The sequence below is a fragment of the Hippoglossus hippoglossus genome, chromosome 15 (assembly GCF_009819705.1).
Source record: "Hippoglossus hippoglossus isolate fHipHip1 chromosome 15, fHipHip1.pri, whole genome shotgun sequence".
Taxonomy (NCBI): Eukaryota; Metazoa; Chordata; class Actinopteri; order Pleuronectiformes; family Pleuronectidae; genus Hippoglossus; species Hippoglossus hippoglossus.
The window spans coordinates 8,624,082-8,637,590 of NC_047165.1; positions in this window are offsets into that span (position 1 = coordinate 8,624,082).

Genomic DNA, 13,509 nt, shown 5'->3' on the forward strand with positions numbered 1-13,509 from the left:
AGAAACCCACAGTGTATTGGCTGTTAATTGGATCTGCTCAGGTTGCGTCTCGCTGGGACACGGACAGTTATCAACACAGTTTTAACTAATGGGTTCGAGTTCTAATAAGTTTGATGATAAACCAAAACCTTTTGAAGTCTCCTATTTGATATTTCATTGTCAGTGAAAGACACAAATTCATGAATTCGTGAACAAACTACCAGCCTTTAAAGAACCATTACAATGTTTGACAGGAAATAATGTTACTGCTGATTTACAGCAACAAAGTTTTGATGGACATGCAACGATGCCAAGTTTTTCACAGTGAGGAAACTTTATTTTTTCCATTTGGAAAGTTAGAAAACACTCAGAAAGATGTCCTCTGACAACAGTGCTTTGGTATTTCCTTCACTATCTATTAAACACTGACAAGGCATGTTTCCTTTTTCAATATTTGACTTTCCAATCTAAGTAATGTTTTGCTGCCGTCTAAACACTGTGATGTCAACCAGGCCTGAAGCCAGGAACTAAGTGACTACGGGGGCTGTTAAAAATTGCAAGGGGGCATTTATATTCATAAAATAAAAATCTGTGATTTAACCTAGCGATGCCACCAAAAAGCTAAATAAGGGGAACATAAGGCTACTGTTTCAAAATCAAAGAAACTGTACTTGTTGTGGTGGTGGTGGTGGTGGTGTGGGGGGGGGGGGCGCCACCGTAGAGATGTCCTGCAGCAGGTGGGAGTAGCTCGACCTTGGCTAGCTCGATATCCGCAAAATCATTGGTGCTGCTGGAGCCACTGGTTTGATTTTCCTCACTGAATCATTTTCTGATTTCTATGCTTTTCCCACTATGTTGTCACTGTGAATCTAAGGGTAAGCAAACAAGCCGGTTACAGCACATCCTCGATCTGTTTATCTATAAACAAATTAGCTTGAATAATTCTGGTCATTTTCCATGTTGCTTCATCCAAACAGAGCTGTCCATGGTTCTGAAACAACAGCTGAGCAACAGTCACATGTGTCTCAGTTTATAATTTAGTTCTTTTGTTATTTTACCAGAAGATTAAAAAGAGGGGACGAAGAAAACAACAACTGAGGGACTAAGCCCCCTTAAGTAAGTATAATGGCATGTAACCCCAATGTACCTGATTTGTATTCCAGCTGCCAGACCCTCATCTTCATCTAAACTATCAGTCCTGCAATAAAAGCAAATGTAAATAATGAGCCCTGCATTATATGCCCAGCATCTGCATCACTTTTGTAAATAATAATGCTGTCTTTGCTTAAAAAGGGATGTGAGTGAACACAATCCACATAGATGCATTTTACAGTAACAATATAATTGCACAACATGCGACAACATACAAACATTCAAAATGCATCTTTTTTGGTTGCACGCATCAGAATGATTCTTGTCTGCATTTCTGCTGCGAAACAGTGTTGGAGCTTTGCAAGTATCATCATATTTAACCTTCTTTAACAGGCATATACATTTTGTTCTGGGTTCCTAGTTTAATGTTTTGCAAGTCACATCCCCAAAGATTAAAAATTCATTGCAAAGATGGTAAATAGTTTAAAACGACAGACTCACAGACGCAGTTAATGTTCTGAGCCTGATTGTTATGTTTGTGTAATTAGACTTTTATGAGCATTTATCAGCTTGCGATGGTATTTCTTTGTGGCTCATTATATGCTGTAATTAATCATTGTGCAACATATCTGCCTGATCCTATTACATTGTTCTTTGCATGACCAATACTCAATTTTTCATCGTGGCATGTCTCTTACTCAACTTTTAAATTAGCTGCACTTTAATGACAACTCCGCATCTAAATGGAGGATAATTACAATACCTCCGTGAGATTAATCAGATTTTTCAGGTTTTCTAAATACTGCATGAAAATACGTGCTGTTAATGTAAACATTAATTGTTGAAAATGTATAAAGGAAGTATACAGGAAACACATGGTGGTGGACAGAGGAAGTTTTACATCTAAAGAAATGGGGCTTTACCCTTTTATTTAACATGCTATTTTCGTGAGAGATCTGGTAGAATAGAAGTGAAACAGGCGTTTACAGTGACATTGCTTTCCATCACTGGAGACGGGCCTTGGCGAGTAAAGGGTTTGTTATCGCCTGGTAAGCACACAGCTGTTAATGCTGACGTTAGCTATGTGGCAATAGCATATAGCCCATTAAATTAGCACATAGGCACATTTTTATGTTTCAGTGTGCCTTCTAACGAAGAACAAATAATCACAACTTCTCATGAGATTGTCGACTGAAGCAATTTTCTCCGGACACAGCGAATTATGAGACTTTAATTAACCTGCACAAGTTGCAAATTTAGGCTGTTTTGTGATGAAGCTTTTACATGGGGCTGTATCGAGCTTATCGGCCATTTGAAGGCCAGTTTGCATTGATTTCTGTTGTGTTGTAGGCAAAGGCCACCAGCAATCCATCGAGTAATGTGTTTCATGTTGATCACATTGACCTCAGCAACCAGGGAAATAAAAAACAAACAAACATAGCCTATCTTGCATTTCCACTGAAACAGAATAGGAGATTATTTGACCTATTTGACCTTAAACAAGTGTTAACAATGTGCTGCTGTAACGTGAAGGACTCTGCTGCTGGCAAAAAGGTCTGCAAATTAGTTTTTATCTACGTTAATTCCCACTTTTTATCATTAAGGGTGTAGTTTTGTATGCGCAGCATTATATAAATACCTAAATACACATGTAGCTGCAGAATAAATGATGTGCATGTTTTATCAGCTCTTGTCATATGAGGTAAAGCAAAGAAAAGCCTCAATCTGATCATTTAAATTCAGTGCAAACATGAAACATCCCATTTAACACAACAACAAAAATGAGTTTAAAAGGGCAAAACCTAAAAGAACTGAGGTTTTTGTTAAGGGGATATAACATCAGACCAAGAGACACTGAACGTTACTTAATGACCGCGCTGCAACCTTGAATACATTCTCTGGGGCTTATAAGTGATACAATGTTATCTTTAGCCCTGAATTAAATGCAAATGTTACTAATGTCCTTAGGAAATGTCCCTTTGAGCCAAATTTAAATTCAAATGTAACCCGAAACTAGTTGGTTTAATTAATTCGTCTTAACTCTGCCCCGCACAAATATCAAATGACTTTGCTCGGTTTCTGCTCCAGTGATGTGTGTGTGTGTGTGTGTGTGTGTGTGTGTCTGTGTACCAGGGCATGCAAATGCAAGTGTCTAATTCTGACTGTGTTTGTGTCTGCTGGTCTCATAAAAGAAGACTTTATTTATATGAGATATGCTGTAGCGGGATCCAAGAATTTCTCACAGGGACGACGACGGGGGCAGATGCAGGGGGGGGGGGGGGGGGGGGGGGGGGGGGGGGGGGGGGGGGGGGGCACTGGCCAAAGCTGAAATCTGATTGGCCCCTGAAGTGCCCCTGTCCTGTCAGTATTGTGATTCAGGTCATTGCATATGACAATTTGTTAGGAATTTTTATTTTCTAATCTTTTTTTGAAGTGTGGTTTTGCTGAAAGTTTTAGAGCCAACAGTAAACAAGGAATGATTTCAGCTGAGTCAGAAGCTGTGCATGGATGCTGGACATATAATTGCCCCCTCTTTGTAAATTGAGGCCCCTTTATGGCCCCCAATTTAGAAAAATCATATCCGCCAGTGGTAGACGGCCAGCAACATTTACGATGATGGAGATGTTTGTGTGTAAAACGAATCAGTGGAGGTCAAAATCTCCTCCTCTTCACAACTGCAGTTAAACGTAGTCCTAAACTCCGGGGTCTCTGGAGTACCAGGGCCTCTGACTCCCGCCCCCCTTGTTCCCACCAGCAGAGTGGCAGTGAAGCAAGCGAGCGAGAGTATGAGTGGGAGGCAGATTCAATGGGATACAAAACAGTGGCTGACTGCGACTGATGCTGACATATGCAGCAGGATCCTCTTCTCCTGCTCCGAGCTTTGCTGACACATCCCGAATATGAGTCATGCATTGCCTCATAGTTACTTTATGGGGTTTAGCGCGTTCCCCAGTGTTATTAGACGTGAAATCTGTTCGCTATTTAAAACCCTCTCCAGCACAACCAGGGTCTGTCGGACAAATGTTAGTGGTGAATAATTTAAAGGGAAGATTTTTACAAAGACTGACCACGGCAGAGGCTGTGACGGTCTCTTTGTGTTCCTCGGTGGCATCCCTGTGATATAGGAGCGAGAACGAGGTCGTGCATGACTGCTCATGTGTGTGCACATGCTTCAAAGTATATGCTTAGATATGTGTGCAAGATGAATGTCTTCTACTGCAGCAAAAGGACACTAAGGAGTTTGCTGCGAAGGCCGTTCCATCGTGTGCCTGTGATGAACAGTGATGCAGTGTTTTGTTTCTGAATAAATATTGTTGAAAGCTGAAAGCTACTTTGTTATGTACATACCCAGTGTTTCAATTTCACTCTTTATTTTTTATTTTTTATGCGATAAGAAGTGGTTCAGACCTGGTAAATCATTGTTTACGATACAGCGATGATGCAGCAAAAACATCTTTCAAAGCGAAATATGTATCACAAAATGTTGCTCATAACGGCAGAGAGAGAGGCTCCGGCAGAGAGACGCTGCGCAAACCTGTAAAATCAATATTTGTCATGTTACAAGCCCAGATATCTTGCTTGTAAAAGTTTACTGTACGGCGAATTAGAATGATGGAGGGAGTCATGGGCCGGCAGATTTATAAGACGGAGAGGCAGAGACCGGGTGAGGAAAGGAGGCGGAGAGAGATTCCCTTATCTATTTTTATGTCATTGATTTATTCACACATGGAAATGAGGGCAAAACAGTATTTCATCAGTGATTAAAACTCAATAGAAAGATCGAGCCCCTGTGTCTTTATCGTTGCATATTCATTTTGTTTCACATTGAAAGAATAATTGCACATTGATTACCCATGTCCAAGGGCTGATTGTTACGCGAGAGGAGAGGGAGCATCTCCTGAAGCCCACTGCAGACCCCGAAAGACAATTACGTCCTTATCGGGAGAAAAATGGATTGTGATGTAATGATTTTATAATGAATATTCATCAATGATTAATTATTAAGTTCAAATTTGTCCACATAGGACGTCTCTTATCCTTATTAATGGAGTTAATGAAGTCGTCAAACAAAATTACAAAGAGGAAATAAAAGAAATGTGAAAGTCAGTGAATAAACTTCTTCGTAGATTCATGAAGCAGCATTTTGATGTTGTGAATAGCCTGAGTGTGCATTTCACCATTAGGGAGGTGAGCCACGCTGCAGTGGAAGCAGCGCGCTGATGTAAAATGCAAACTTCTGACACTGGTCACACTTCAGGCACTTGCAATTAAAAAGTTGTTTATCACAGCTCCTAGTCATTGTATTGAAATGCATAGCAATGAGCTGCGGAGCTTTAATCAGACTTAGGCAGTGCTAAGAATGAAACTATACGGATGAACGATGATAGCCACCGCTGCTTTCCACTATTAACTTCATGACACCCGGCGAGCTCCGGTGAATATTTAAAAGGGACATTAATTAATATTGTGTTTTATTTCTACAGCAGCTTTAAACATTCAACAATTTGGGGGAAACAGCTAATTGACACCTACATTAAACATGAAGCAAGTGCAAGCAGCTGATTATGTTAGCTTAGCATAACAACTCTAAACATAGCCTGCAAATACAACTGTCATTCCTACGCTTTAGTTTTTGTATAAATAAAAAAAGTGAGACATTAATTGTAATAACCGCTGGGTAATAATACTTTGTGCAATGATAGTACTAAACTATGCAGTACTCTGCATGAATACTGCATTTACACTATACATTTTTAGCATTTACAATGATCTATATTACTTACATCTTCTTTTGGATCTGTGTTTCAGTTGTTGTATATGGTGTTTTATACATACCCATTTTTACATATTCTTGTTCAGTTCCTTTATATATATATTGAAGTATAACGCACATATTTTGCATACTTCATATTTATATTGTATTTATAAAAATCTCTCTGTCTGTATATATTTCTATTTCTGGTTGGAGCAAATGTGCCGAAACCCAATTTCCCCTGGTAATCAATAACAATTATATTTATTTGTCTAAATAATAAATACAATTATTTCAGTTTCTGAAACCAATTGTCTCTAGAAATCAAAAAATATTGTGGCAATTTCGTATAATTCCTTTACACTATTTGCACTTGCCTTCTCACTGTGGAGTCTATACAGAATAATTTCCCAGCGAATAATATAATTTTCTGTTATTTGTGGCCTCTTCCTTCCTTTCATCAGTTGCTCCAGATCTTTGAGCAAAGCTCTGACTTGCAGCATATACTCTGTTTCTCTCCTGTATCAAGGGCACATAAGTCATCTGATGTGTGCGTGATGTGTCTGTGTTGAAGGAGGAAGGGCGTAGCAAAAGTCACTTGATTGCTTTCATTTTGTTTATGTCCCCCCCCCCCATTTGAAGATCTCTATTCTTAGCCCTGTCTCTGCCACCTCACTCTGTCATGACACTCTGCAGGGTTTTCTCTCTCTGCCAATATACTTCATTACTTCTCTTCTCTCCTGCTGCTTTTACCCTCCAGATATCTCTGTTTCCCCTCTCACCTCCTCTCCCTGCTCACCTGCACTCCAAGCTACCAGGGAACGAACTGTACATGCAGTGATTTTGCAGCTGAAGCTCATTGCAAACCAGGAAGTCAAAGCTGTCATCTGCATTTTGATTTAAACAACGTGTGATTGTGTATATTGCTGGGCTGTTCCACCTTTTGTCATTACTGTGGCATAATTCGCTGGAAAAAAATGGGGCTTCATTTTCCAGCTGCACGCAAAAGCCATTTCATGCATATTTTAAGTGTCTTTTTAAAATTTAAATAAACCTCGGCGACAGTTGATGCTGTGACTGGTGATTTGCAATGCATTTCAGCAGCAATTGTGTGCACATATGGTCGTGCAGGCTGTGAGGAATGTTGTCAGAACGCGGTGGATCTTTTCCCGTGGCTAAAAGCATATAGCGATCTTTCATGACAGTATAAATGTTTGTTAAAGGGCTTTGGGGCTGCTGTGTCACGTCAGTAGCCTCCAGCAGCCTCGAGTTTAGCTCACATCTCTATTTGCTGAATATCAAATGGAGGCATATAGCGTGTGAAGAAAAAGCGGATCGAGGTTTCATAACAGAAGCAGCGCATCCGAGACGTATCCTGCTTTGCTTCACCTGCGTTCCGCTGCAGATGCGTAACCATCAAGCTCGCTCTGCCTTTTTTTTTTTCTACTTGTCAGAAAAGAAAGTCAAAACTACACTGAAATGTGACGCAAAGGGTAGAGTCAAGAAAGAGCACTTAGCCGACTTAACCCCAGCCAACCCGACCCAGACCTTCCTCTGCCATATTTAATTCATGCTGACTAAACAAACTATGCAAATTGATACTGCACTTTTCTTTATTTATGTGTCCTTTGAACAAAACTGGTTGTGTAACAGCCACAGCTCTTTCATCTACAAGCACAGATGTTGTGGTCATGTCCCATATGTTCCTCTGCAGGTTTTTATGTTTTCTATCGCATGCTGCATTCATTCTTTGCATCAGTGCCACCGTAGGCCTGATACTACGTCCTGGCACGTGAAGCTGCTGCTCCAAACAGATTCAAGTTTGACAGCAGAACACAAACTACTGACCCCTCAGCAAACATGCAGCATTTCTCAAGGACATGTCAGAATCTCAAAAAGCTGCATGATCTTCAGTATCAGCTTCCTCTCACAGGCCACTCACCCTGTTACTCATGTAATGGGTTTAAGCCATGGGGTGACAAGTTAGCTGATGGATGAGGTGATTATATCCCTCCTTCGCTACACTCGAGGACAGTCCCCTGCTCCTAATTGGTAAGAGAGCAGACGACAAGAGTAGAGAAGTCTCCTTCCCTTTCTTCCCTCTACCCCTCGGTCCCTCCCTTACTACTTCCCCAGTTTCCAGTCATTTAACTAATCTTGTTTTATCCCCTTGTCGACAGACGCAGGACTCAGACGGTAAAATGGAGTGCAGTAGAGATAACTTGCATGGCAGGGCCACAGTAATTTAATGGGAACAGATGTTTCCCCTGCTAGAGTGACAGCAGATCCTTCTCAGGCTCCCTGAAGGGAGGAGCGGACACATTACAGATGGTTGGTGCGCCTGTGGTCATCATTACTAAGACCCAGGTTTAGACTGAGCTCCGATTCGGTTGGAGGTGTAAAAGCAGTGATGGACAGAGACAACTACCTCTCAGCCGTAGGTGTTACTGGTGTTGCAACACCTGCACTTTCACAGAAACATGATTCCATCTCCCCAACTCCACACTTTCACTGATGGAATGAAACAAGGTCCCCAAAGCATACAGGGAAATCCATTGGTCAAGTTAGATTAATTCAACACCCATTCAGCCAATCTATTTCACCAACCCATCCGGCTGGGGGAGAGTAAAAAGAGACGATATATAAACGCCTCAAAATATCCAAAATATATCGGATACAAAAGCTGCCATCTTGAGCATTTGGAGGCTGAGCAGAGGCAACCAGGGGGTGGAGCTGCAGTAGCAAGCTCGACCAATTGTGAGTGACTTTCAGTTGTCAATCATAACATCCCACCACGTTAATATGGCATCAAATAACTAATTAAAACCAAACTTACTGGAAAAAAACACCTGCAGATACATCAGTGTGATTAAAATGACCTAAAGTGATAGAAAACATCTTTGGGAAAATGGAGTTGACATTTAGGTTAGATCTTTAAAGTTTGGTCCCTGTCCCATCCACTTACATGGAGGAGACATCAATGAAGTATAATGCAGCCAGCCTCCAGAGGCCCATTGAGAAACTGTGGCTTCACTTTTGAGGTGTCATCACATCCTTCATCTTTATATATGGAAATGTTATATATGGAAAGATTTTCATAGAAAGTCATTGCTTAATTCTAAAGTCATTGCTTAATGCTATGGTGTGTGAATACGAGTGGATATAGGACCTCCAGGTGAAATGCATCGTGCTGTAATATACATTTTGAACCCAATATTATTTGCATGTGGTGGTGAAGAAAATATAGAAATGTATGATTTGCATTTTAGACTATAGCCAAAGGTAGAGGGTGTTGTGGTGCTCATGTCCCACCCTTAGAACCCCCACACTTTAAAATGAGCTGCTCCACCCCTGGTCAGAGAAGCCCTTGGATAAAAATGCCTGAAAAAAAGGCCTTTGGCTTAAACCTTGAAGTAGAACCAGTGATGCAAGTTATGAGAGATAGAGGAGGCGAGAGAGAGAGAGAGAGGTGTGCAAACACAGTCTGCATATTTCTGTGGTGGTCCTTGCGTACGTCTGTGAAATCCTTTCTCAGCGTTTGCACTGCATGTGTACGTGTGGGCATTGCTGTATTTGTGTATGTGGGCATCTGAGACACAGTGTGTCCTGATCTCATCACAAGAGATGGACTCCACAGACAGTGAGACAGCGGACCCTGATCGACCCACACTGCAAAACAAACGGAGGCAGAAACAATAAGCATTAACACTCCCTTAGAGGGAGTGTGCCTGTAATGTATTCCTCTCTTCTCTCTCCTCTCTGTGTCTCTTTGCAGGAACACCATGAATCTCTTTTCCTAACACAATCAAACTCAATTCTTCCTGTTTGTGTCATGACAAAATAAGAAAGCATTTCATCAAGTCTTTGAGTGTTTGCCTCACGCTTGTAATTCGAGTTGTCAGCTGTGCTCCGCAGGTCAACATCACACCACGTCCTCCTGGCTGCAGCACCGCCATTCATTTTCTTTCTCCTTTTCACTATCTTAAGATACATATTAAGGTATGAAAGATTGTTTTCATTAAAGCTGCTTATAATATATTTTTTCACAGTTAACACTTAATAAAAGTCCAGATTTTTCAATATTCCAAACCCCAATTCATGTTTAAATCAGGAATATCAGCTTGAACACATGGAAATAATGTGTTTTTATGGATTCTGGCACAAGATACGGTCGAAAAACAAATGGATTAAAAGCAGTCACAGCGTAACTTCTTTGATAAACATGATGAAAGTGTTTTTTAAGGCACCACTTATCAAGTACAGAACAGTATCACTGTAAATCCTGGGGCTGGCGTTGAGGAGAACACCGATCCTGCATCAAACATCCACCAGATATTTGAGCTTTTTTTGCTTTGATAGCGCTGTCAGTTCATTCTGCACTGATTTCCCCCAGTGATTGCACGTCCTTACATTTTCACTGAAAGGTAATCCGTTCAAGTAAACAATGATTTTTGGCAATCACTCGTCGTGCTTCTCTCCCCAAACCCATCTGCAGAAACACATTTTATGATACAATCTACCCACACTGCACAAACGGATACTCAGGGATTGTGTCGGCATGGAGCATAAAAGCTGTGTTTTGCTGTGCATCTCCCATGTGTGTGTTTTTTTCTTCATGTCTTGTATTTCTTGCAGAGTGAGATTGTGATTGGGTCTTGATGCTTAAAAGTCCAGTTATCACACATATATCCCCCCCAGGCCAAAAGTTCTCAATGGGTTTCGAAGTGGAAAGACTCTTAAGCAGGACTCGTGTACCATAAAGTGGACCGCGGTCTGGATCCAGACTCAGATGCCAAAAGCTGATAAATCACTGAGAATAGACTTATTTTGAGACGTTTTTTTTCCAAAATCTTTTTACTTTGTGATTTATTTTTATTTGAAGTGAGAAAAACGCATTTATTTTTTATTGGAGTGCATATTCATAATTCTTTTAGTTCACTTAGAAAGCTGACAATAAATATTGTTCAAATATAATTGCATTATACTTTCTTTGATTTAACAGACAGTTGTTCACGATGTACAGATGTTGATTCATGTAATATTGCACGGAATCATAATGTTCTGCACTGTTGCTTGAGGGGTTTTCTCTATCTGGACCTCTCTGAATTTTAATTGAATACCCAGAGGAAGACGTTTGTCTTCGTGTCTGCTGTTATCATGGAATATTACATATTTATGCCACATACAGACGTACTTGTTTGTCCTCCATGATATTACAGCCCATGAATTGCTGGGTATGGCCAATCTTCCACAGATGTTCAAGGGAAAAAAACACAGTTTAGTGTTAATATTACATGATTTTGTTATAATGTATTCACCACATTAAATTGAATCATATCTCACAATATGCAAAGCCGCCTATAGAAATCATTTGTTAGCGGGAGGCCTTGTTTTCAGAGAACTGTGAGAATGGAGCTTGAACACCGCAAACGTCCCCTGACAACAGACGCATGCAATGTCAAAAAAGCCGCGCCACACCTGATTGTACAGTATGTTCCCGCTCCATGCTACCCAATAGGCGAGAATGCAATTTATGTGCATATTAAATGCGAGATCACTGCTGGTTTCGGGAAAGAAAAGCTGTCATATTCGTGAGAGGATGTGCCAATTGGAAAGGTCACAACTGTCTATAGAGAACAAATGAGGCCGGTAATCGTTTTTCCTGCCAGCTTTCTACGGGCACATAAAAGACCAGGTGCTTGTCGGAATCTTGATGATCCCTTATAAGTGAAATCACTGACGCGCACCCGGCTCAATTAAGCAGCTACCTGCCCCAGCAGGGACTGATCCCATTCTGTGGTCGACAGTAAAAAGAAGTCCCACTGTGCGGTGACAGCATCCCAAAGATGAGTTAGACAAATATGACAGGCTGGAAAGTAACTGGCCAGAGTGAGAACTCCGGAGCTGTTTGAAACGTACTCTTACTCTTCAAGGTCGTGTGTGGCAGCGGCTGAGGAGGATTACAGAGCCTAATGGACAGTGCTTGACTTTAATGAAGAGCCCTGATGAGGAGGCAGATTGGTCCCTGTCGGCTGCCATTCCCATTTTCATGGGTGCCCAGATGCATCACGGAGGGAATTTCATGGCTGATTGCTGACCCCTGTGGACTAAATCCACATTTGTGTACCCAGTATAAGTGTAAGTGTGTTTCCATTGCATTGGTGTTTTACAGTACTCAATCCATTTCAGTTAGAGCGAAGGGTTCAGCCTGGATTGTCTGAATCCTGATCCACAACCGACCGTGTTTGAGATTTCCAACATGGGGCACATTCACCAGCACAATACACTGTAAATGGGTTTCAGGCTGTAGGTCAGACAGGCTTACACACACAGGGCTTATATGAAGTGTAATCAAAAGGATGTTAAACTTACCCATTAGAGGGGGAAAAAGCGTCTGACACAGCTCTTTTGTAATCTGCAGAGCAACCAGAAACTTGAATTGGATTGTGGTCGAGTCCATGATACTTCATCATTTTCTTATCAGTTGTTGCTGTCAGGGCCCCCGGCAAAAAGAATGACCCCAAAATAAAGAGGAGAGATGAAGGACAGCGGGCACCTCATGCTCGCCCGTCACCTCCTTTGAGCTCAGAGACACTCTCGCGTATTGACACCGGTGCTTTATTCCGCCCGAAATCCCCTCCCGATACCCACTCTGTGAAGGTTAATGGGGGATAAAGCATTTTGTTATAAAGCTCACAGCAGCGTCTTTTCACTTGGTCTGGTGTTAGAGCCAACAAGCGGGACCGAAGGAAGAATTTATGCCACTGCCAGAGGCCACTAGTCAACAACTTGTCACCGTGGCCTATTTCAGAAGAATATATCTGCAGGTACAAAGCTGAGGATGCTCAGAGACCAAAAGCATTTTGCTGCATTTTCTCCATCTCTGTGGAAAGCGTTAGATCAATGTATTGAAATATGAGGGAGAAAAACAGAGAGACTGTTTTAATAAATGCACATGAGGAAGTCCCTCTCTGAGCTGCGATGAATAAAGGACAAATTGGTTTGTTTAACAAGTTTATCTGACAAGAAGGTGGAAAACCTTTTTCCTCCCTGAAGGTCTGAAGGTCTCCTGAGCTTTGAGGAATTGACTGTACCTAAAACATAGTGTCTGAACGAGACCCTTGTGAAACCAGGAAATTACAGTACATTGAGTACCTGAGGTCTGAATCTATATTGGGGCGCAGAATTGATGAGCCAATGATGTCACTTTAGAATCTGTGTTAATCTGCCTCCGAAGGCCCTGACGATTATTTAAAACACAATCAATGACCACACAATGATCGCTGCTATAGAGATGCTCTATGAAGATGCTTCATTTGTGAGATCTTTTTTAACAGGTTTAAATATGGCTGATTTATCCACCTCATTCCCTCACAGTGCAGTTTGGTTAATTGGAGCACAGCACGGTGGCTGACGATCTTTTTTTTTCAACTTCAATATGGAGTGAAACTGAAATAATTCAATTTTATAACGAGGTAAATTAGATGAGTGATTGGGACATTGTTGCAACTTTGTGAATCACAAATTCAGCATTTCTGCATTACAGGAGGTTTAGGAACTATTTATAAAGCAACACTGCCCCCCGCTGAAATGTGGCGTGTGCTACTGCTGCTGTACAAATCCTATGGAGCACATGCTGCAGCAGGCGAGCAGCAGTTTGTGCATATGTTGCAGACGTGGACGTG